This window comes from Narcine bancroftii, chromosome 2, assembly GCF_036971445.1.
Source record: "Narcine bancroftii isolate sNarBan1 chromosome 2, sNarBan1.hap1, whole genome shotgun sequence".
Classification (NCBI taxonomy): domain Eukaryota; kingdom Metazoa; phylum Chordata; class Chondrichthyes; order Torpediniformes; family Narcinidae; genus Narcine; species Narcine bancroftii.
Window position 1 is genome coordinate 288,866,125 of NC_091470.1, and position 26,546 is coordinate 288,892,670.

The 26,546-nt window shown below is 40.8% G+C and overlaps 1 protein-coding gene across 9 annotated transcripts in view; it reads left to right on the top strand.

Annotated features, from left to right (window-relative positions):
- The window catches only part of ncoa2 (nuclear receptor coactivator 2), a 363,375-nt gene that overhangs the window by 174,279 nt on the left and 162,550 nt on the right, over positions 1 to 26,546 (top strand). Inside the window, exon 3 of one of the 9 annotated variants that reach the window (XM_069921269.1) lies at positions 5,239 to 5,273. The exons of 6 other annotated variants lie outside the window; for them this stretch is intronic. The gene's annotated coding sequence lies outside the window, so the exon portion shown is untranslated. Of the gene's footprint in view, positions 1 to 5,238; positions 5,274 to 5,428; positions 5,656 to 6,605; positions 6,625 to 26,546 lie in introns of those variants that run through there. 2 more of the 9 variants (XM_069921273.1, XM_069921279.1) reach the window with 2 other exon arrangements.

The following is a 26,546-nucleotide window of genomic DNA, read 5'->3' on the forward strand; positions in this document are numbered from 1 at the left end:
GCAATGTAGCAAAAATAATTAGTGTGAATAATATTGCGCAAGGGCATGGACAACAGAATGGGAGAAGATAAAAGATACCCTTGCATCTTCTGCGTATTGCAATATTGAGGGAAATGGAAGGTATAATAGGTGATGCTGTGCAGGAGGGTGAAGTGGGAAAGTGCACATTCAGAATGCTAAAAGATGAAAGGTGTAAGTAAATTTGGGGAACTTTTAAATGGTAAGGGATAACTTGAATGTGGGAAACCTAATGTTGGCCAGTGACAGGAGGTGTACGAAATTGAACAAGGTAAAAATGAATGGCAATAGATGCATCTCCTTATTCCCTTGTTTTAATGCTTGATCGGCTAAGGATATAATGCTGACTTCCCTGAAGCGTATCAGTCAACCAACTTGGATTTTGACAATCCAACCATTTTGCATAATCCCACTAATCTCGTTCTATGGATACTTTTTCTCAAATTGTGATTCATCAATTTAAGCAAATATAATGATGTACTTGGAAGCTATAATCTCTGACAATGTGACATTTCTTCTGCATAACCCTAAGCTATTAGCCTCAGATTTGTTTTAAAGTGAAGTTTGAACTTCTGATTTGGAAGCAAGAGTAACACTATTAAGCCAAGATTCATACAGTTGCACCTAATAAGACTCGAGAACAGGAAAAGTTTTGCATTTATATTTTTGGAGGTTTAACAAAATACATTAATAAAACATTATTATGCATCATCATGGCCTAGTATATCCTCCCGATACCAAAAAATAAGGCAATCCACACTGGTTCAATAAGGCATGTGGGGAGCAGAATCAGGAATATCTCCAAATAAAATGCACTCTTGTTACACAGCAGTGCAGGACCACATGCGTGTTATTGTAAAATCATGCAATAAGCAGAAGGATGTGACCCAATAATAAGCTCTGCAGTCTAGTTGTGATTGGTGATGGACAGTTTAGCCAATAAAGAGGGAGAGGGTTTTTTGTTTTAAAAGAGTATCCCAATCCTCAATGATGATGGAGCTCAATGAATGCCAAAACTAGGCTGAAGTAGTGTGTTTGCAATTATTTTTAGCCATAAGTGTCAAATAAATAATCCACCTTCCTGCAGACCTCACCATCACAGAGTTATTTTTAATATAATAGTAATCACTATGGTACCAAACAGCATTTTGTTGGAGTGTTGAAAACTCTTAAGTAGTTCTAGCTACACCAGTACAGTCAGAATACTGACATCTATCTTTTACCTATTCCTGTCTATCAATTTTTTAAAAAGTAGAGAATCCAATTCAGTCAATTGGAAGTATCACTAGCAGTGTTATTGAGAGATTCCACCTTGCCAATAGCTTGTAAATTAGTATTCAGCTTGGCTTTTGCCTGGAACAGTGTGATAGATTAAGGAGTTGTTCAATACTGAGCCACCATACATGCATCCACATAGGATGTCAATTGTCTCTCCACGTTCAAGCTGGCAGTCCACAAGTGTAAGCCAGGTTTGCTGCTTCCCTGCTCTGTTTCCCTGCAGAATAATCTAATTCCCTTCTGAAGACTCTTTGAATCTGGCTGTTAAGCAGCATTTTTCAGACACAAAGTATATAAAACTAAATCTTGCCTCATCACCTTTAGTTTGACAGTGATCTGAAATGTGTACAACCTCTGTCAGAGGGAACCCTGACAATTCATTTTGAAATCTATCGCTTCAACTCTTTTTTGTGTGTGTGTGTTGTGGGAAGCGTTGCTTTTCTCTGTAGTACAAATCCTGTGTCATGGAGGCATAACTTTGTATAGTACAGAAGAAGGGCCTTCAGCCTCTATGCTGGCCCTTTTGACCATTCACTCTAATTCATTTTGTCGCCATAAGGGTTTATCTTGTGCAATGCTATCTAAATGCCCATATTTCTTAAATGTAATGATTGTATCTGATTCCACCACCACCTCTAGCATCACATTCCAGATATCAACCATTCTGTTTTTATAAAAATCTTTCTCCTCAAATCCCCTTTAAAATGCCTTCCTCTCGTCTTAAATCTATCTCTTATTTTTGTTATCTCAGCCAATGGGAAAATAATGAAGATTTCAAGTGCTTCTGTACTTACAATGGCTCAACTTATGATTTTTCAAAGTTACACTGGAGCTATATTTTAGATTAGAAATTGTTCTTTTCAGTGTGGAGTAAAAGGTATTCAACATATTAATAATAAAATAAGCTTTGTTTTAGATAAATTTGCACAGCTGTAGGCTATGGCAAGTGGACTAAACACATTTAAGATAGGCTAGGCTATGATGCTCAGTAGGTGCAGCACTCTTTATTAACAGAATTTTTCGACTTACGATGGGTTTATCAGAACGTAACCTCATCTTAAGCAGAGGAGCACCTGTATTCAGGATAGATGTTATAAAAGCAGCTCACATATACAGATGCTGTGCATTACATTGATGTAGATTGAACGTATGTTGATGAACATGTTCTTCAGGCAATAGTATAGTAAATGCACTTAATAGCATTTATTGTCTTCAGAAAGATTCAATACAGCAGAAATGTCTGGTCAACGTCTCAACAGCTGAGATACATTCTGTTACATTTGTGGCGAGTATGCTCTTAAGACTCAAAGATACTGCACTTATTAAGGAAGCTTATGAGCTCTATTAAATTTGGTGACCTTTTGGGCTACTCATACATTTGTTGTGCAACATGAGCAGTCAACCTGAGAGCTTGGCTCAGACCTATTTGGAAGTCATCTGGTTAAACATGCTAAATTCAATGAGAGTTAATTTAATGTTTCTCCAACTTCCTACATGATATAGCAAATCTGAAATTATCTCTCTGTTCATCTTGACATTTTCTTTCATAATCCCTAATTTTGTTTTCAGGAACCAGCTTTTTGGGGGAAAAAATTGTTATCCAGTGTTTATCTATCCTATTTATGTCTCTTAGAATTTTGTATACCTGTATCTGGTCACCAATCAGCCTCCTTCACTCCAACCTATTCAATTACACCCCACAATCTAGCCGAATTTCTGGTGAATTTCTTCTTCCCTCTCTCTTGTACAATCTCATCTTTCCTATAGCCTGGAGACTGAAAATGGACAAGTGCTGTGTAATCCCTGTTTCATGTGAAATGGCATCATTGTTGACCTGTCTTGGCAAAAGGTTAATTTAAGAGGTTGGGTCATTCCTGAAGTAGGAGTTGATTTGCTCCATAACCTGCCCCTTAAAGCACTTCATCACAGTAGATGCAAATGTCACTGGCCAATAGTTGTTGATGCAGGTCATCTTACTCTTGGGCACAACAATAATTCCTTTTGAAGAAAGTGAGGACCTTGGCCTTTAGCAGTGATTGAAAAACAAATTAAATGTCATTTATTGTTGTAAAAATTCAACCAGTTAGTAATTGTGTCTTTGTTGATGCATTCTTTTATGTCTGATACTTCCACTGTTCTTTTTCTGGAGGCATTTGTTCTTTTTCATATTACGGGTTGAACCTCTCTAATCCAGCGCTCTATGGTCTGGCAACTCCCGTGGTTCGGCACATTTTAAATCTGCTGCCATTATTTGGTGGATCTGCTAACAGCGCTAATGCAGCAAAATCTGTTTACACTGCAGCCGAGTTTTAGTGATGCAATCCTGTTAATTTCTTATTCAGCTGTATTTTAGCCATTGGTCATTGAAGAGACCAAGAGGTGCAGAAGCTGGTGCTAATACTAATAAGCGTAACCATAAATCATTATCTATGCTTGAAAAGGTGAAGTTACTGAAAAAAATTAGATAAAGGAACTTCTGTAAAGACTTTGTGTGAGTACTATCGGATCAGATTGCCAACTGTGTATGACTTAAAGAAACAAAAGGAGCAGATTTTTAAGTTTTTTTTGCTGAAAATGAAAGCCAGAAAACTTTGAAAAGTGCCAGGATTGTAGAATTAGAGAGTGCACTTATAAAGTGGTTTAAGATCCAACATAATGAAGGTGTAAGCATTTCTGGGGTGATACTTATCAAGCAGGCCAACGTTTTTCATAGAGAACTAAATCTAGACTATGACTGAATATTCACAAGGATGGCAACACGAGTTTAAGTGGAGAAATGGAATTTCAGCACATAGTATGTGCAATGAAAAGCATGGTGCTGAGACGGACGCTGCGCCAAAGTACCAGAAGCAAGCTACGTTGCAACAGTGGTTGAAGAAGGTCGTTAATAACACTGCCAAGGCTCATGCCAGTGTAGAAAATCCACTTCCCTGCACCTCCTCTATCCCTGATGTGCAAGTACCTGCTGACTATGGAGACCCTGATGACCCTGCATACCCTGAAGACACTTGACCATGAGAACCCTGTTGTATTTCTGATGTAATCTGATATACAAATAGATTATTTTTGGCTTTATATTACATTAGGGCAGCATGGTTGACGTAGTGGTTAGCACAACACCTTCGCAGCGGTTGGGACCAGGGTTTGAATCCTGCGCTGTCCATAAGGTCAACTTCTGTTTTCCGGCATTTTCTGTGGTCCGCCAATTGCCAGGTCCCAACATCACTGGATTAGAGATGCAACCTGTACTCACTGATTGCCAATCCCTTTCCTTACTGGTATCAAAGAATAGCTTATAAAAGCTTATTAGCCTGCCTTGATGTTTGTTGAGCAGGGGTCACCACAGATGAACCCCTCTCTTCTGAATGGTTACTTTTAATCAAAATATTGTTCTGTTGTTCTTTAGTTTTTTTTTGTGGGAAGAAAAATATTAAATGGATCTTTAAGGGTTCATTTATATTAGTCCGGAAGAAGGTCAGTGCAAGCAACTAAGAATGTCATATTGCTATTGAGATTGCAGTGCTCTAATCTGGAAATCCTTCTGCACTCATTCGACAAAACTTGCTGAATCACTGGATCGCACAGGAATTTATGTATGTCCATATCTATTTGCTATCAGCTGAGAAACTTGTTGCATTTTAATGGAGTCAAGGAAACAAACCCAGCTTGTCCATGCTAAATAACCTGCCCTCCTTTCCTACGTTAGATCCATTCCCCTCCAATATCCATCCTTCTAATTTTCCAACTGTTTCTTAAAGGAAGCTAACCTACCTGCCTTTACTACTTTGGCATCTCATTCTGAATGCCCTCCACCCTCTGAGTGAAGGATTGCCCTCTTCAAAATCCCAACCCTTTCATAGTTATGCATTCTCAAATTAGATTTTCCTATTCTTGGAAAGAGTATCACTTTTCACTTTATCTATGCTTCTCATAATTTTATAGACTTCAATAATACTGGGAGGAAAAAGACTTTTACAGTAAGTACCAATAAGTGAATATTTCAACTTGTCTTTTAGTTTTCTATTTTCTGTGGTAATGTGCACATTAATATTTGGTTGTATGTCCTTGGCTTGCAGATTTCCTTTTGGTGGAGCAGTGTGCAATTGCACTTTAAGTTAAAGATGTTTAAATCATGTGATCCAATGCAGCCAATGAAGATGGAACTGTGGCTCCACAGGTTATTGTGGCTGCCTGATGTCTGGTTTAGTTGTTACTGGCTATATTAAAATCATTCTTCACTAAACCACCTCATTGTGGGCATCTTCTGCTTTCACTTAGTGGAGAAATTATTGCAGCTTTCTTATTGTCAGATGCTAAGAGGTGAAATTACGAGATGCTGTTTACTGCATGATGAAGTGGGTGAGTCTTAATCTTAATAACAGGCTGTCAAAAAAGATGTTTTAAAACACACAGTTTATAAAGAAATGGTATTGCACAGATATAAATGCATCAAATTTCTGTGCTCTTACCCAGTGCTGCAATTACACAAAAATCATAATGAAAACTGAATTGTGTAATTGAACTTACTATTAAATCTCCAAAGTGCATCAATTAATGTTTTATGATGTTGTGCTTTATCTGCTAAGAGCTGATTAAGGCACCAAGCTGAGTTGCGATTTATCTATTGTTCTCGTGTAAAAACTGGCTGCAATTTTTATTCACCGATATTATTACATTTGTTGCATCAAATAATTTACTTGAAAAATGCTTTTTTTTAAGACTTTGGAGGGAGATACTGTTTTTAGGTGTTTGCTTCATCTGTGAATATTTTATAAAGATTTCTTTATGCAATAAAAGCTAATAATTAAATTCTTAGTATCAATTAAGATTAGCAGATATTCTTAAATTTAGCAATGATCTTTCAAAACAAATATCTACCATGCAGATATTCATGTAATATTGTTTTCTCTAAAAGAAAATCTTCAGTTGAATCAATATAAATTAACTGTTTACATTGTGTAGCGTACAGATGGTCAATAAGATGAGAACAAGCAATTTTTTAAGATGCATTTGATATAATGTTGCACCATTATTAAACTTGATGACTCATTTGAAATCACTGACATTCACTATACTTCCTGTTGCTGTGCCAGTACATTGATAACACAATGCATAAGTATGAATTAACTATTTCACTTCTATTATGGAAGCCAACATTTTCCTTCATTTGTTGGAGGTTGATAGATTGAGTCTAGCAAAGCCTGACCTATTGTGTTCTCAATGACTACATCCTTCTATAGGCACTCCCTGGCTTACAACTGTAATCGGGACCGAAGGATTGGTCGTATCTCAAAATGGACACAAGTCGCAATTTTGCCTGCGCTCATGGTACTGAAATCCTAAAGCAAACTTTTAATCAAATGTTGTATTTGACAAACTATAGCAAGGATACAGGGCATGTAAGAGCCAAAATGTGCATGTATATTTTGTTATTCGACATCCCGGGGTCCATAGGCTGGGCACAGCCATTTTGAATCCTGTGCGCATGCGCATGTTGGTTATGCATGCGCAGTGGATTAATGTATTAGAGTGCGGTTGGCGCATGCATGAGTTAAGCAACCAGACAATATTGATTTTGTGCCCGTTTGCACATGCACCAACCGAAATCCAATACATGAACCCTCTGCACACGTGTCAACCGAAGACTTGTGCATGCACACAGGAAACAAGATGGCTGCACCCAGACTATGGACCCTGGGGTGCCAATTTACAAAGTAAGCATGCACATTTTGGCTCTTACTTGCCCTGTATCTCTGTTAAGAGTTTGTCAAATACAACATAAAGCACGTAAATTTTATATATTTTTTAAAAATTCAGTCGTTTGTGCGAATGGATGCAAGTTGCGAAGGTTGCAAGTAAGGAATACCTGTACCTAATTATATACAAATTATACAGATACAATTGTGACCTTCTCCTCTATGATGGTAGACAAACTGATTTTGTAAATATGTTTAAATAAATATCTTTTCTTTCTAAGTTTCTTCAGGTTTGCTGAATTATTTTTCACCAGCTCCATAGCTCCACAGACTCTTGATTTTCATTTGAGTTTCGACAACTTTTTCCTACCAATTTGACTCGTTTGTCGGTAAATATTCCTAGGGTACTAAACTTCTATTCTTGCTTGATTTAACCTAAAATTTACCTGATGATGATTAGTGCTTGCCAATTGTGCAGTTTGAGGAGTTGTAAACACATCATAAGGGGAAGGTTAAAAGGAGTTGTGAAAACTGGAGATCTATGGTCACTCATGAAATTAAATGATGCAGTTGTTATGGCTGGTTATACCGTCGCTATTAATTTGGAAATTCTTGCACAAAAATATAGTTTTGAAGTAGTATTTGGTTTAAATAACAGGGAAGGTCATGACGAGAAAAAAATTACGTATGATTGCAAACTTCCTTTTACCTTCCACTTCTCGAGTAACACAAAAAATTCTGCTTGATTGCAACTGCTTTTCAGTTCCCTCCAAGTTACACTTTAAACAATAACTGGATGATTTTAAAATTATTTTTGGTTAAAATGTATAATTTTCAAATGCAGTTAAAAAGCAATGCAACATTCTATACTGCATGTTGAATACGTTGAGCACTTTAATATCTCTCTCGTGTCTTGATTGTTAATATGATTTTTTTTCTTTGGCTTGGCTTCGCGGACGAAGATTTATGGAGGGGGTAAAAAAGTCCACGTCAGCTGCAGGCTCGTTTGTGGCTGACCAGTCCGATGCGGGACAGGCAGACACGATTGCAGCGGTTGCAAGGGAAAATTGGTTGGTTGGGGTTGGGTGTTGGGTTTTTCCTCCTTTGCCTTTTGTCAGTGAGGTGGGCTCTGCGGTCTTCTTCAAAGGAGGCTGCTGCCCGCCAAACTGTGAGGCGCCAAGATGCACGGTTTGAGGCGTTATCAGCCCACTGGCGGTGGTCAATGTGGCAGGCACCAAGAGATTTCTTTAGGCAGTCCTTGTACCTTTTCTTTGGTGCACCTCTGTCACGGTGGCCAGTGGAGAGCTCGCCATATAATACGATCTTGGGAAGGCGATGGTCCTCCATTCTGGAGACGTGACCCATCCAGCGCAGCTGGATCTTCAGCAGCGTGGACTCGATGCTGTCGACCTCTGCCATCTCGAGTACCTCGACGTTAGGGGTGTGAGCGCTCCAATGGATGTTGAGGATGGAGCAGAGACAACGCTGGTGGAAGCGTTCTAGGAGCCGTAGGTGGTGCCGGTAGAGGACCCATGATTCGGAGCCGAACAGGAGTGTGGGTATGACAACGGCTCTGTATACGCTTATCTTTGTGAGGTTTTTCAGTTGGTTGTTTTTCCAGACTCTTTTGTGTAGTCTTCCAAAGGCGCTATTTGCCTTGGCGAGTCTGTTGTCTATCTCATTGTCGATCCTTGCATCTGATGAAATGGTGCAGCCGAGATAGGTAAACTGGTTGACCGTTTTGAGTTTTGTGTGCCCGATGGAGATGTGGGGGGGCTGGTAGTCATGGTGGGGAGCTGGCTGATGGAGGACCTCAGTTTTCTTCAGGCTGACTTCCAGGCCAAACATTTTGGCAGTTTCCGCAAAGCAGGACGTCAAGCGCTGAAGAGCTGGCTCTGAATGGGCAACTAAAGCGGCATCATCTGCAAAGAGTAGTTCACGGACAAGTTTCTCTTGTGTCTTGGTGTGAGCTTGCAGGCGCCTCAGATTGAAGAGACTGCCATCCGTGCGGTACCGGATGTAAACAGCGTCTTCATTGTTGGGGTCTTTCATGGCTTGGTTCAGCATCATGCTGAAGAAGATTGAAAAGAGGGTTGGTGCGAGAACACAGCCTTGCTTCACGCCATTGTTAACGGAGAAGGGTTCAGAGAGCTCATTGCTGTATCTGACCCGACCTTGTTGGTTTTCGTGCAGTTGGATAATCATGTTGAGGAACTTTGGGGGACATCCGATGCGCTCTAGTATTTGCCAAAGCCCTTTCCTGCTCACGGTGTCGAAGGCTTTGGTGAGGTCAACAAAGGTGATGTAGAGTCCTTTGTTTTGTTCTCTGCACTTTTCTTGGAGCTGTCTGAGGGCAAAGACCATGTCAGTGGTTCCTCTGTTTGCGCGAAAGCCACACTGTGATTCTGGGAGAATATTCTCAGCGACACTAGGTATTATTCTATTTAGTAGAATCCTAGCGAAAATTTTGCCTGCAATGGAGAGCAACGTGATTCCCCTGTAGTTTGAGCAGTCTGATTTCTCGCCTTTGTTTTTGTACAGGGTGATGATGGTGGCATCACGAAGATCCTGAGGCAGTTTACCTTGGTCCCAACAAAGCTTGAAAAACTCATGCAGTTTGGCATGCAGAGTTTTGCCGCCAGCCTTCCAGACTTCTGGGGGGATTCCATCCATACCTGCTGCTTTGCCACTTTTCAGTTGTTCGATTGCCTTATATGATTACCAAATTAATTAATGACATCCAGGCGCATGAAGCATTCACTGATGAGCAAAGGATCTTTTTCAAATTCAATTTTTCATCTTATGATTTAAGATCATTTGAGTAACATTCCTTTTGCAATAATTAACTGAAGCACATATGTAATTGAAGAATACAGTTGTATTTAGAATTATATTGGGGTGATATCATTGTTTTAGGACTATTTTAATGTTTAAAATTGATGGTGCAAATTCAGATCAAATAATAGTTATTAGTTTTCTTTTCCGAATTCTGTTCATGCAGAGAATTAGAATCCAACTTGGATATGTAATGGCTCTGGATAATTTTTGATCGTATGCAAGCAGATTATTGAGCAACTAGATTGAGCTAGCCTTTGGGGATAAGCTACATATTGAGGAAAGCTATCCTATAATGTTTTGGTGAAGCATTGTTCAGTGGCTGTGTGTTGCAGCATTTCCAACAGCTGGGCTTTTGGCTTTTGTAGTACCCTGTATTACAAATATTAACTGGAAATTCCTTCTAATGGGGTTATAGGAAGAATGAAGGCAGCAGTTTGAAGATTGCTTCATGAAGACTGCCTGTCGTCTGAAATTTAATATTGTAGACAATAATTATGATGTTTCTTCATATGTTACAAAGCCATTGCTATCCATTTGCAGGCTAATGTGTTATCCCACTGTCTATCCCAATGGCATCCTGAAGTGTCTTTCAAGCATTAAAAAATTCATGAGGATCATCAGCTTTCAACCTGTAAATGGAGTTGGCTGTAGGCTACTGACTAATGCATCCATTTTTGAACCATTAAAGCAAAGAATATGTTAGAAGAGTATCTCCATTTTAAAAATGTGTTAGCGTTTGTTTACTTTGGAGCATTTGCAGAAGGACTAGATCTAAAGAATGGAATGTAATTATGGATTGTAATCATTTGGTTAACTTGGGTAATTAACATCAACAAACCCATGTTCAGTTGCATTTCTGAAATCCTGGATAATGTTTTGAAATCCAACTATCAAAAGTTGAAGTACATGTTGAAAGCAAAAGGATTAATGATACTCAGATTGCTGCCCAAGTGAAAATTGGATAGGGATGAGCAGTTTTTTAAAGAATATCAGTAATTTGGAATTTTTGATCATTTAGGCTCCTGTAGCGGCGGCTACACTCTTCCTGCAAAAACATATGCAACCAGACGGGTTGAGCTCAGTTTATTGCAGGCGTCAAGTGGTCCCCAAACGCGGGTTTCTGAGCCCTGAGCTGGAAGGAAGGGAAACCCCCGACGGCGCCATTTTGGCCGGCTGCCCCGCCGCGCAGCTTACAAGTGGGGCCGGTTCGCTTGCCTTGTGGTGAGCTGCCACACAGCCCCCCCCACCTCCCCCACAGAACCGGCACCAATGTCCTTTTTTGCTGGGCAGCCTCGCTTCTTGGGCTGGGCAACGACCATGGGCTCAGTGGGATCGAGATGCGCTGGATTCAGCCTGTCCATGGTAAACAGCTCATGCCTCCCGCCCAAGTCCAGCGTGAACATCGAGCCGGAATGTTGTATGACCCTGTAAGGCCCCTCGTACGGTTGCTGCAGAGGTGCAGCAGTCGGGCCCCGCTGAACGAAAACAAACTCCGCGGAAAGCAGCTCGCCAGGAATGTGAGTTGGGCGGGTGCCATGCTTGGGTGGCGGTGGGAGTTCGAAGGAGTCCCAGCGTGCCCTGAGGTGAGGAAGTAGTACATGCAGCGACTGCTGGGGATTGTGAGGTGCTTTGATGAACTCATCAGGTAGTGCCACCAGTGTACTGTAGACCAGCTCAGCTGATGACACCTTCAGATCTTCCTTGGGTGTGGAGTGTATGTCCAGGAGCACCCAAGGCAGTTCGTCCGTCTAGTCAGGACCGGTGAGGCAGGCCATGAGTGCCGACTTAAGGTGGCAGTGCAGACTTTCGACCAGTCCATTGGCCTTCAGGTGATAGGCCGTAGTGCGGTGTAGCTGGATCCCCAACCTGTTGGTGAGCTGTGCCCAGAGCACAGATGTGAACTGGGTGCCCCGATCGCTGGTGAGGTGAGCCGGGACGCCGAACTGGGTGACCCAACCATGCAACAGGGCTCAGGAGCAGGAGTGGATGGAGGCGTCTGGCATCGGGATCGCTTCGGGCCAGCGAGTGGTGCGGTCCACCACCATAAACAGGTAATGGTTCCCCAGGAAACAGGTAAAGGCCCGACGATGTCCACATGAATGTGGCTGAACCATTCTCGGACGTGCTCAAACTCCTGTACGAGCGCCCTGGTGTGCCTGTGCACCTTGGACGTTAGGCAATGGGTGCATGTTCTGGTCCTGTGATCTGCTTCTGCAGCCTATGCCATACGAACCGTTCGGCCACCATCCAGTCCGTGGACCTAATGGACGGATGTGAAAGGTCGTGGATGTGACGGAAGACCTGCCTGTGCCACTGCTGCGGAACCACTGGCCGCGGGGTGCCCAAAGTGATATCGCACAGGATGGTGCCTTCGCCACTCGGAGTCGGGAGGTCTCGGAACCGCAGGCCGGTCTTGAAGGCCCTTGTCTCCTTATCAGCTTCCTGGTCCCGGGCGAGCTGGTCGAAGTTAAGGCCGGGCGTCAGCGCGCAGATGGCCGGTCGTGAGAGTGCATTGGCAACCACATTGTCCTTCTCCACCTTGTGCCGAATGTCGGTGGTAAACTCTGACACGAAGGAGAGGTGACGCTGCTGGCGGGCCGACCAGGGATCCTTTGCCATCGCAAGCGCCTGGGTGATGGGTTTGTGGTCGGTGTAGATGGTAGAAGTCCTCCCCTCCAAAAAATAGCGGAAATGCCGCACCGCCAGGTACGTGCCCAGTAACTTGCAGTCGAAGGCACTACACTTGTGTTCCGGCAGGCGGAGCAGGCGGCTGAAGAATGCCAGCGGCTTCCAGTGCCCATTCACCTGCTGCTCCAGGATGGCACCGACGGTTGTGGCAGAGGCATTGACAGAGAGTGCCATATGCAGGTCGGTGTGCAGGTGGGCAAGCATGGCGGCCTTCGTGAGGGCATCCTTGGTGACCTCGAGTGCGGTGCACGCTTCTGAGTTCCAAGCGAGCATCTTGTGCTTGGCTGCGATGAGGGTGAACCGCAGCTGCATGATGCGTGCAGCTCCTGGGATGAAGTGGTTGTAAAAGTTGACCATACCCACGAACTCCTGCAGCCCCTTGAGGCTGTTTGGGCGTGGGAACTCCCTGATGCCGGCAACCTTCTCAGCGGTGGGCGTGGCTCCTTCGGCCATGATATTATGGTCCAGGAACTGCATGGACTCTTTCCTAAACTGGCACTTGGCCTGGTTGATGGTAAGGCCGAAGTCGGCCAGCCGGGAGAAAAGGGCATGTAGGTGGGCCTTGTGTTGCACCCGGTCCTTGCTGGCGACAAGGATGTTGTCCAAATAAATAAAGACGAAATCCAAGTCCATGCCCACAGAGTCCATGAGGTGCTGGAAGGTCTGAGCGGCGTTCTTGAGCCCGAATGGTATGCGCAGGAATTCGAACAGGCCAAAGGGGGTGATGATGGCCGTCTTGGGTATGTCCTCAGGGTGCACCGGGATCTGATGATATCCACGCACCAGGTCAACCTTGGAGAAGACCCTCGCACCATGCAGGTTGGCCGTAAAGTTCTGGATGTGAGAGATGGGGTAACGGTCAGGAACGTTAGCCTCGATGAGCCATCGATAGTCTCTGCAGGGACGCCAGCTACCGGAGGCTTATGGGACCAGGTGGAGCGGTGAGGCCCACGGGCTGTCGGACCGCCAAATGATCCCCAGCTCCAACAGGTGCGAAAACTCCTCCTTCGCTACCTGGAGCTTGTCAGGCGGGAGCCGGCGTGAACCAGCGGGCCCTGGGTGGGGATGTGGTGGAACACCCCATGGCTCGGCGAGGCAGCGGAGAACTGTGTCTTGAGGAGCGTCGAGAACTCGTCCAGGATCTGCTGGAACTCATCTCTGATTGTGGCCATCTGCGGTTGCTCCGAGCGAGAGGCGTCGAGGCGAACTGCCTGGAAGGTACGGGTGTCCACCAGGAACCTACCTCGAATGTTCACCAGAAGCCCATGTGTGAGGAGGAAGTCTGCACCCAGGATGGCTGTCAGGAGGGACGAGACGATGAACCTCCATGCGAAATTCTGTTGGCTGATCTGGAAGTGGACTGTCTTGTCTCCATACGTCCAGATTGCCGTTGCGTTGGCCACATGGAGGGGAGGTCCACGAGATCGGTTCCTGGATTCGATGGCCGTGGCCGGTATGACGCTGTTCTGGGCTCCAGTGTCAACGAGGAACCGCCGGCTGCTGACTGAGTCCCGCAGGTAGAGAAGGCTGTGTCCTTGGCCAGCCGCCACAGCCATTAACATCGGCCAGCCTGGTCGTTTCCCTGGAACAAACAGGGCTGACGACACTTCCGAGCTTTGGCTCCCCAGCGCTGGTGGTAGAAGCAGAGGCCTGAAGCGGATGCTGTAGCCTTGGTTATGCTCTTGGGTGTCCCTGCAGGGGCCGCGTGCTCTAACGCAGCGCTAGGGGCAGGCTTGGTGTGGTCATGCCCGTGCCCCGTGACCTTTTGGACCACTGAGCCTTCGTGAATTGTGTGAGCCTTGGCTCTTGGGCCTTTTGGGCGACCTTCCTCGGGTCAGTGAAGCTGTCCTGAACCAGCAGCGGGCGAATGTCCCCAGGCATATGTTCGAGGAAGATGCGCTCGAAAAGTGGGCAGTTTGTGTGTTCACCCATGAGCGCGATCATCTCGTCCATCAGTTCCATCGGGGACCTGTCCCCCAGGGCGTCGAGGCGCAGCACTCGAGCGGCACGCTGGTGTCTAGATAGTCCAAGGGACCTGGTAAGCACTCGCTTGATGGTCTTGTACTTGTCCTCAGCGGGTGGGTGCTGAACAAGGTGCAGCATGCGTCTGGCGGTGGCCTGGTCCAGGGCAGTGAACACATGTAGAATTTGGTCGTGTCGGATGAAATCTGGCGGAGGTGAAACTGGGCCTCCACGTGTACGAACCAGGTCTCCGGCTCCCGAACCCAGAATTCAGGCAGTTTCACGGCTATAGCGCTGATCCCAGGCTTGCTCATGATGGGTTCAAAGACGTTTGAACCTGTCGGGGTCACCAATTGTAGCGGCGGCTACACTGCTCCTGCAATAACACACGCAACCAGACAGGTTGAGCTCATTGAGCAGACTAGTTTATTGCAGGCTGCTGGGCTGCACTTGTACTCCCAGCCCGGACCTGGCTGAGAACCGCGCTGGAGGGCGGTGACGTCATCGGGGTGTCACGTGGTCCCCAAGCACGGGTGTCTGAGCCCCGAGCTGGAAGGAAGGGAAACGCCCCCCTCTCCCCCCCCGATGGCGCCATTTTGGCCGGTTTCTCTGCCGCATGGCTTACAAGTGGGGTCGGTTCGCCTGCCTTGTGGTGAGCCGCCACACTCCCATAATTTTCAATGAGATATGGAGCCAGAGAGACCAAGATATTGTTTTGATCCCTGATCAGCCCTAACTTCCCCAATTTAGTTGGGCAGGTGGTGATTGTTTGTATACTCTTGGTTTGAATGAGAAATTTGACTAGTGTTTCCACTTCCACAGCAGCAAGCTTGTAGAGCCACCGCCTCTCAGTAACAGTGAGCCAGGTTTGATCCTAACCTTTGCTGTCTGTGTGGAGTTTGCATCTTCTCCCTGCGAGTAAACATTCTCAAATCCTCTGGCATTGAAGTTGATGAAGAGTGTGAACATGATAGACTTCTACTTTCATTACCCACTCAACAAGGTAGAAAATATTAAGAGCTGGCCTATTGAGATGGAATTGTTCTTAATACAAAAATTAATGGTCAAACAGCTTTTCTGACACCAAAAGATTATTTTTATAAATGTGAAGCCTTATCTTTTTCAAATTTTAGATATTGTTGGAGATTTCTAATACTACTTTTTACAGTTTTCCAATTTTTCTTTCCATTTGTTTTGCTCTGTAAATAATCTTGTATTAACTGAATTAACCCAATTTTTGCTAGACAACATGTATCAGTGATAATTTTTCAATCTGGTTGAAGAGATGTGTGGTTTCTTCTTGCCTTGTCTGCACTTGCCTCTCATCTCCAGTTTAAAAAAAAGCTATGTTGAAATGGCCCTCAACACTAAGTTGGTGCACAAAAGCTCATTTAAAGTCTTTGGGCAGCTGAAAGTGTAATAAACAGTACATTCTTCTCTGAATGCAAAATCCAGCTGATTGACTCCTTGGGTGGGGTACTAGAAGGTGTCTGGCATACTGATGATGTCTTAACAAGAATTCAATGCTTTTGGAAAAGGAGTGGGGAAAATAGGCAGGCAAGAACCCATCCATTTTCTGTTTCCGCCCCACCTTGTGTACATATGATTGTGCAGTTTTTAAAAACTGTACACTTTTAGCATTGAGAATACTGGCTGTGCTATGAGTAAAGAAGTGGCTCTGGAACATGTGGAATCCAGCTTTTAAACAAAAATAGTACAGTCAGAGTTGTTTATGACTTAACTGAGTAAAAGTTCCCCTTTACTGTCCTTCTTGGCATGTTTATGGATTACAAAAAAATTGTATTTAATATCTACTTCTCATTTGCATTTAATATGAAGGATGTGGAGAATTCAGGGAGGGATAAAGTGGAATGAATGCAAGAAGAAGATATGATTAGAAAAGGGGAAGAATTGGATATGTTAATAGATTTAAAGGAGATTAAATCCTAAGGAACTGATGAGATGTATCCCAGGTTGCTTTGTGAGGCAGGTGAGGTTATTACTGGGGTTCTGACAGAACTCTTCAATAAACCTTCTTTGGCCATAAAAGAGGTGCCAGATAACAACGGAACAATATCTCTTTCAAAAAGGACAGAAGGGGAAGGCCATTGAATGTAGTAACTTAAGTGGTTGAGAAGTTATTGAAAGAACAGGATCAATCTGCACTTGGAGAGGAAGGGATTAATCAAGAATGGCTGACATAGCTTTATTAGGAGAGATTCTGTGCGGCTAATTTGGTTGAATTTTAATTGGGGAGACGATTATGATAGCAGGTGCAGTTAGTGCAGCTGGATGGATTTCAGTAAAGCATTTGTCAATATTCTACATGGAAGACTTATTCAAAAGGTAACACCCCATAGATTTAATCTGAAATTGATTTAGTGATGGGAAAGTTGAGAGTGAGCAAATGGAAGTCTGTGACAAGTGGAGTTTCACAAAAATCAATGCTGGGATGTTCAACAATCTGGATGAGTATGTGAGAACCATGATTAAGGTTGCTGACGACTTAAAATTAATGGGAATATTGATCTTGAAGAGGAAATCTTCACCTGCAATACTACATGAATGAGTGGTAAAATGGCCAGTAAAATGGCAAATACAATTTTATCCTGATAAGTATAAAAAGTACAATTTGGGAAGTCTAGTATGAGAAGCTCCTGTTTTAGTAAAATGGGATTATTAATGTAAGGGATAGTATAGACAGGAGGAACTGAATGGTCACATCGAACATTTCACACAATCACCATCACAAAAGTCACAGCCCAGTGACAATTTGATGCAATGGAAGAATGGAGGGAAGGCTTGTCACAGTCTGTTCCAGATTCAATACATTTGCAAAGACATTGTGTTTTTGAAAGGGAAAACCATTCTGACTGCTGAAGAGAGAGCAGCAGTTTGAAGCAGCTCTTGTAGCCAGCCATTTTTGTGGAATTCAAAGCAAAGCATGTTCTATGAATGACTGGGCCTTTTCGGTGGATTGACCTGTGCCAGGAGGGTCTTTTGGGAAGCAAAGTGCTTCTTTTTGAGTGTGACTAACAGTGGAAGTCACTTGGAGATACCAGTGCCAGGGTCTTGGAAGCTTCATGGAGGCCGCCCAGTTTGAGTCTCGCCTACAAAAGGACCAGGAGTGTTATGATCATAGCTTGCGTGGATGGACATTCCTTCAGAGGCAACGCAAGGAGAATTCCTGAGTCTGTAACAGCCAGAACTCCAGATTTCCCATCAGTTCAACACTAATTCTGGGCATCAAATTTCAAGGGCCTTCACTTCAACACTGAATTTGAAAGACTGAACTTTGAAGTAACTTTCTAGACTTTGGCCTGGACTGTAATGGTTTGGGTATATCACACGCGCACACATACACTAGTACATAGTTGGGGATAGATTTAGTGTTAAGGATAGTTTAAGAGTTAAGACTATGATTTTATTTCTAACTCTTAAATTAGTGTTTTAAAATTAAACATTGTTGGGTTCATTGTCTATTGCTGCTCGTCACGTGCAGCTTGTAACACAATGATACCCACGAAGGGTAAGACCTTGGGAGTACTGAGGAACATTTCCAAAGATTCCTGAAGGTAGCAGCACAGATAAATAAGTTGCTTAAGAAGGCTTAAAGGGCACTTGGCAGTCAAAGTGTACATTAGATGAATTAAGAGAGTATGGTTAAAAGACTGCTGGAGAACTATGCAGTTCTGGTCACCACAGTGTTGGAAGATGTAATTCCACTGGAGAGCATGCTCAGGGGATTCACCAAGATGGAATGTTTCAGCTTTGAGGAGAACTGCACAGGTTAATGTTGGGTGATGGAGGCAAAAACTTGATTCAGGTATACGTAGTTATAAGTGGCTGTCAGCAAGAACTTTGTCAAAAATGTTTATAACTAGAGATCATAAATTTAGGGTTAGGAAATTCAGAGGGGATCTGAGGATAATTTAACAAGTATTTAGAGGAGCACTGGAAATGCCAAGCCATTGAAGGCTGTGGGCCAAGTAGATTGCTACCGTGCCACATGCTGGTGAGGTTAGACCATAGGAGGATAATATAGCTTACGTGTGCAGGAGGGAGGACTTCAGATTTCTGGATAATTGGGCTCTCTCCCAGGGAAGGTGAGACCAGTACGAGCAGGATGGTTTGCATCTGAACTGGAGAGGGACGTGGGAAGATTTCTGAGTGCTGCTCTGGGGTGGGGGGTTTAAATTAGATTTGCAGGGGGATGGAAACCAGAGTGCCAGAGCAGATAGTAGAGTGGGGTTGGAAAAAGATTATGTGAAGACTTCATGCAAAGACAGGAATCAAAAGGTTGAGTATAGTGGAATAATGGTCTGAGGTGTGTCTATTACAAGGCGCGCACCTCAGATCATTATTCCACTGTGTAGTATTGTAGGAAGGGCAGACTATCATGGATTGGCGTGTGCAATTATGACATTGTGGCCATCAGTGAAACTTGGTTGCAGGAGGGGCAAGACTGGCAGCTCAATGTTCCAGGGTTCTGGTGTTTCAGACACAATAGAAGGGGGGGGCTGAAAGAGAGAGGGGTGGCATTGCTAATGAGGGAAAAAGTCACAACAGTGCTCAGGACAGACTAGAGGGCTTGTCAACTGAGGCTATATGGGTGGAATTAAATATTCCAAGTATAACAGCCACTTATTAATTTAAAAATTATAATTATCATACGAAACATACGTAATTTTTTCCATTTTTAAACAATATTTCATCTCATGCCATCTATTAATATCAATCATATTTGTATCTTTCCATGTACTAGCAATACATTTTTTCGCTACAGATAAAACTAAATATACAAAAACAAACTGGAATTTATCTAATCCCAAGCTTTTCAGAGGTTACAAACTACCCAATAAAAATACTGTTGGATCTAAAACTATTTTAATCTTATACAGATATTCTAAAAACGATTGAATTTTCTTCCAAAAAAATTGTATATGTATACATAACCAAACAGTATGAAAAAAGTTCCAACCGTATCACCACATCTGAAACACAAATCTGATTCATTAAAACCATATTTTTAAAATTTTTCAGGTGTCAAATATAATTGACGTAAAAAATTGTAATTAATCATTGCATAACGGCCATTTATCAATCTAGTTACACTATCATAACAGATATCTAACCAATCTTCTTCAGAAAAAATAAAACCAATAGCCGCTTCCCATTTAATTTTAGATCTATCCCAACCCTTTTTATCCATACCATCCTGTAATATTTGATACATAAATGAAATATAACCCTTCTCTGGTACCTTCATAAGAAAAGTCTCAAATTTAGTCATTTTAGGTAAAATCATATATCTACCAAACATACATCTTTCCAAAGATGGAATTTGATAATAAAGAAATAAAGAATTCTTATCAATACCAAAATCTTCCCTCATCTGATTAAAAGACAAAAACTTACCCTCTTTAAAACAATCTCCCAAATTTTTCACACCTTTAAATCTCCAATGCGATAAACTTTGATTATGTATTGAAAAAGAAATGTTGATTATTATACAACGGAGTCAAAGCCAATAAATTACCCCTAGAGCCTATAATTTTATTTTTCTTTATCCATAAGTTCATTAAATGTTTTAGTATAGGCACATTATATTGTTGTAACAAATTTATATTCCACCTAAAGAAAAATTGATGTATTTCAAATTCAGAAATACTTGCCATCTCAATTTTAGCCCAACTAGGAGGCCATACCAAATCCATCAATGAACTAATAAGTTTAAGTTGGGCCGCCTCATAATAATTTTGAAAATGTGGTAAATGTAGTCCCCCTAACTCATATTTCCAAGTTAATTTATTCAAAGCTCCTCTCAAAAATTTACCCCTCCATAAAAACTCCCTAACCATTTTATTTAAATCTCAAAAAAAAAAATTATCAAGTAAATACGGAATAGATTGAAACAAGTATTGTATACACGGAAAGATATTCATCTTAATTGTATTTATCCTTCCCATTAAATTAATAGGTAAATCTTTCCATTTAATCAAATCAGTTTTCATTTTTTTCATTAACAGAGCATAATTTAATTTATATAAAGATTGATAATTAACATTCAAAATTATACCCAGATATTTAATTCGATCAGTCCACTTCAAATTAATAATATTCTTATAAACTGATTAATCTCCTTCACTTACCGGTAATATTTCACTTTTTTTCCCAATTAACTTTATATCCAGAAAGACATCCATATTGTATTAAACATACCTTCAAATGCAAAAGTGACTGAGCTGGTGGCTTTGTTAAATACACCAATACATCATCAGCAAACCAAACAAAGCTGGTGATAAAGGACAACCTTGACGAGTTGATCGAATTAACTTAAAAGATTCCGAAATCAAACCATTCGTCAATACTCTAGCTACTGGTTTAGTATATAGAGCCCTAAACCAACCACTAAAAGAAGGACCAAACTTAAATTTCTCCAAAACTTTAAACAAAAAATCTAAGGATATCACCATCGGATGATCTAAAGATTGTCGAAATCTATTAATCAAACTAATCACGCGCAAAATGTAATCTGAAGCATATCTATTCTTTATAAAACCTGTTTGGCTAAATTCTTACCAAAGTTGATTCATATTGATCAATCTATTCGCTAATATTTTAGCTATTATTTTATAATCTACATTTAACAACAAAATTGGTCTATATGAAGATACTTTCAACGGATCTCTATCTTTTTTAGGAATTACTGCAATTCACTAGAACAAGACTCAGGTAAATCATAATGTTCTCCAACTTGACGTAATACATCCCCAAACACTGTAGATAAATCATCATTAAAAATTTTATAAAATTCAACCGAAAATCCATCATCACTAGGCGATTTACCGTTCGGCATTTCCGAATCAGTAAATGGTTCTTCTAACTCCTGTATATCTCCATCCTCTAATATCGTTAAATTCAACTGTGATTAAAAAAAGATCAATTGATCCAGTTTCCTGTTTTCCTTCAGATGTATAAAACTTTTTATAAAATGAATAAAACTCATCTTTAATCTCACGAGGTTTATAAGTAATAAGAGAATTCCGTCTCACATAATTAATAGTCCTCGATATCTGTTCTTTCTTTAATTGCCACGCCAATACCTTATGTGCTTTCTCTCCCCATTTGTAATACCATTGTTTAGTCCTATTAATCACACATTGATATTGATAAGATTGCAAAGTATTATATTTCAATTTCAGCCTAGATAATTCTATTTTCTGATCTTCTGTAGCATCTTTCCGAAATTCCTTTTCAAATTCATCGATCTGTTTCTCTAATTCAAGACTCTGATTTAATCGATTCTTTTTAATTTTATAAGTATAACTAATTAATAGGCTTTCATAACATCCCATAATACAAACTTACTTTGAACAGAATTAGAATTTTCTTTAAAATAAAAATTAATTTGTTTTTTCAAAATATCAATAAATTCCATATTTTTTAACAACATTGTATTAAACCTCCAACGATAAGCCACTTGAATTTTCTCCGAAGTTGCATATGTAAAATATAACAGAGTGATCTGAAATCACCGTACTTTTATATTCCGCTTGTTGTATTTTCCCTTGTAAATGTGCCGATACTAAAAAGAAGTCAATCCTTGAAAACGATTCATGTCTAGATGAATAAAAGGAGAACTTTTTCTCTGTCGGATTAAGACGTCTTTAATATCTACTAAATTAAGATCTTTCATCAACGCTTGCACCTGAATTGCCATCTTGGATTTCTTAACTTTCTTCGGAGATTTATCTAATAAAGGTTCCAAAACACAATTAAAATCACCACCAACTAAAATATTATCATTAGCCCGACCCAAACATAAAAATGCATATGAAATAAATATTTCATCATCTGCATTTGGGGCATAAATATTAAGTAAATCCAAAATTCACTAAAAATCTTACAATTCAATTTAAGAATACATCCTGCCTTTTCCTCCATTGATTGTAATGCAAAAGATAAATTTTTAAGTATCAAATTGCTACACCTTTAGCTCTAGAACTAAATGAAGAAGAATCCCAACCCAGTCCCTTTTTAATTTCACGCTTTCCTTCACATTCAAATGTGTTTCTTGTAAAAAGGCAATATCAATTTTCATTTTCTTAATATACGCCAAGACTCGCTTACGTTTAATCGTACTATTTAATCCTCGAACATTAAAAATAGTAACTTTGACATATCTACTATTATTTCTAAATACCAATTATATGTTTATATAAAAACTCTAATCAATGTATATAGGCCCTCCAATAAAAAAAATCACAAATTAAAAACTAAAAAAAATGAAGAAAAAAAAATAAAAAAAACAATAAAAAAAAGAACCCCCCCCCCCAAAAAAAAAACTACCAAAAGGTAGTAATCCCCTAAACAAAAATTGGGTGTGGGTCACCCACCAATGGCTGATGCCTAGTAAAGAATTTAGTTCAGCCAAACAGTCAGTAACATCATAATAACAAAATAAAAAAATAAGAAAATTCTTCTTTTCATCCAGAAGATTCCAATCTCAAAGATCCCAGTTCAGAAGGAAGTTGGACTCTTTCCATTCCTGTTTTTCCCATTTCTGCCATTTCTTCCATTTCCAGAGCAACCAGATTTTTTTTTAGGGGATAATGGTGGACTACGTCTTTGTCCTCTTATATCTGGCAATGATTCAGCAAAAATCATTGCTTCACGATCAATTTCAAAAAAACCAAAATTGATAGTCTCCATAAAACACTTTCAACACTGCAGGGTAACGAAAAGTAGACTTATAACCTTTACGCCACAAAACTTCTTTAACTGGATTGAATCGACGTCGACGTTTAATGACCTCTTGACTCAGATCAGGATAAAAAAAGACTCTGCTATTCTGAATCAATAATGGGGTTTGTTGTTGTCTCGCATTTTGTACTGCAAGTCGAAGTATTGCTTCTTTATCCAAATAACTCAAACATCGAATTATTACCGGTCTCGGTGTTGACCAGCTGAGGGCGTTCTTCTTAAAGCTCTATGGGCTCTTTCCAGTGCCAATCTCCCAGACAAAAATTCTTACCCTAACATTTGCGGAATCCAGTCTTTAAAGGAACGAAGAGGATCTTGTCCTTCTATACCTTCTGGCAAACCAACAATTTTCTCATTATTCTTTCTGCTTTGATTCTCCAAATAATCTACTTTTCTTTCTAACTCCTTCTCACGTTTTCCTAAATCTATGACTGATTTTTCCACCTTCAACACTTTTTCTGTGTTAGAAATGACTTGTTTACAGTCCAAAAAAGCAGTCTTAAATTTTTTGAATTCTTCATAAGATGCATCCACACATGTCTTAACCATATTTAATTCTGAACTTATACCAGCATTCATATGAACCATTTCATCATTTGAGATGTCAACAAAGGTTTTATAACAGCTTGAATAATTGCATTCAATTGCATACACTGTAAGTCAGTAAAGCTCACCTCTGCTCTCTCTGACATAGTGGCAGAACAAGGTAACAGCAGCTCCTGCTGCAACTGACAGAAGGCATTTTAAAAGTTTTACTGCGGGTCTGGACTCCCAGCGACGGCACCCCGACTTCCTCAGGGGGTCGCCGTTGGTTTCCCCCCGTATCTCGTTGTTTTTTCATCAATTCACGAAGAAAAACGATTTCTTCAGATTGAAATGCTACCTGATGCATTTCCAACAATGGAGTTGTCTTCCTGCGTGCTCCCTCCGTTGAAATCGAAAGGCTTTCCAAATCGGGGTCCACTTCTTGGGAACATGCACCTTCTTCCGGAGAATGGGTAATTCCAGCGCCATCCTTCATTTGGTGAGCAATAGATTTTTTTTCAGCCTCCACAGGCAATCTTTGGGGTTTAGACAATGAAAAGATTGAGCCTGGAGCTGTATCAAGTCGTCTAGGCCCTAAATCTTCAGCACTTCGAAAATGTAACTTCTTATGAACTTGAGGTTTAGTCTTTTTACCATTAATGGTCATAATAATTCCTTAATAATTTAAACTAAAATTTAAAAAGTTTAAACTTGAAAACAAAGGGTTAAAAAACAGGTATTTAAAAGTCTGGCCAGAGAGGTCGAGATTGCACATCTAGACTCTACGCCATCTTGCCACGCCCCATCGATTAAACATTTCCTTGACAAAATCCAGGATATCACAAGAGGTGACCTTTGACTGTCATTATCCAATTTGGAGCCTGACATCAAAAATACTTGCACAGGAACATAAAGCTCCAGGATCTCACTGAAATTTTCACTTTGTTAAAAAGAGTTTTCAAAATTCTTTTTATTAAGTTTTCATTCACATCCTCAGGTTTATGCTTAAGATTCCCTAATGACTCATTGTGTACAAACCATTGGAGGATTTTTGTTTAATTTTTTTGTATGTTCATGTTTTCTTCTTTCTTACATGTCAATAAGAATGAAAAAGCCTGGTTTTCTTATCACCTCGCGTAATATAAATATTTCAAAGGTTTTTTTTTATAATTGCTTGGAGAGAAGTATGAAAAAAAATCAGCCAACTAAACTTGACTGCTTCAGGGCAGGGGGCCCCATAAACTTTGAACAGAGTCCTAAGGGGGCCATAACCAATTAAAGGTTGAGAATGGTTGTTATAGGCCACAAAACAGCTGGATGAATTGACAGGTGGCCAAACCCTGGCCAATTGGTTCTAAAATAGAAGTGCTTTTGCTTATTTAGAAAATAGTATTCTGAAGGAGGTTAAATAATTAAAATTAATTTTGGTGAAAAAAATTAAAGCATTATAAAGAGTAATGAACATTCAAAAAATAGTACATCACCTTTGTTTCATTTCCATTCAGATGAATGTTTCAGTCACTGGCTTTTGGGTAGATTGTCTTGCATAACTACTGAAATCCAACATAAATGCCCAGCTGAGGAAAGCCTGGTAAAAAAGCACCCAGCAAGTTGAGAGCCAGTCTTGTATGCAGGGAAACACTGGTTTTTTCATGCAGTGCTAACTGAATTTTATAAGGAAATCTAGGCCTTGGGAACTAGGCTGTTACAGACATGTTTTCCTGTGATATCTTGATGAGTGTGATGTATCTTCTGTGATGTATGTGGGGTGACTGGTATTTACTGTTCTTCCTTCACAATCTACCCCTAAATGACAAAAACAGTTGCTAATTGACTCATTAAAGGATCCTCTGTGACTTTATCACCCTCTGTTTCACTTCTGGGTTCTATTTTTGAACCTTCTCCATCCTGTTTGCTTAAGAGCTTTTCACCAAACTGCTCCTTTGTTTAGGATGAAGAGTGTAATGAGCCTTATTCCATATTCATCTTTGAATTTGGGTAATGGATTTTCATAAGTTGCTAATGAAGATGTGGAACTGTGACATAGTTGGAAAATTTTGTTAAATGAAAAATGTTAAGTGATAAAATGTACTTTTTGGGTAAAGAGTGCGCCACAAATCTCTCGTGTTTAAAACAACTGAGCTTAGTACCTTTCCCAGTGATTCTGTGTAGATGTAACTGGACAAAAATGAATAAATATTGCTCCAAAGCAGGTGGCTAAAATCTTGACTGCAAAAAGAGAGTTGAGGAATTTCACGGCGATCAAATAACTAAATGTGTTATTTTTATTGCGTTAATTTTATTGATGAAATGGAAGGATACACAAAGTCTGGAAATGTAAGAATGACAAGTTCTGAAGGTGTCCGTAACAGGAGAACATCCTTAAATGTGTGAGTGAGCAGGTAAAATTGGAGCAAAAGTGAATAGGGTAAATCCGTGATGTGTGGATTTGGGGAGGGTAGTAGAGTGCAGGAGCAGAGCCTTTGGTCCACAATACTTGTGCCAGCCATGATGCCGATTTTAAAATACTGTAATTCCATCTGCCTTCACGTGGTCTATTACCTTTGATTCTATGTCTGTTCCTGTACCTGTCTAAGTGCCTCGCAATAGAATGTGATTTACAAGGAATTAAATTATCTAAAGTTTAGAATGGAGTACATGGCCTTTACTGAGAATTTCATTTTTCTTTAACTTTAGATATACAGCATGGCCACAGGCCATTTTGGCCCACAAGACTATACCGCCCCATTACACACAGTTGACCTACAATTCCCA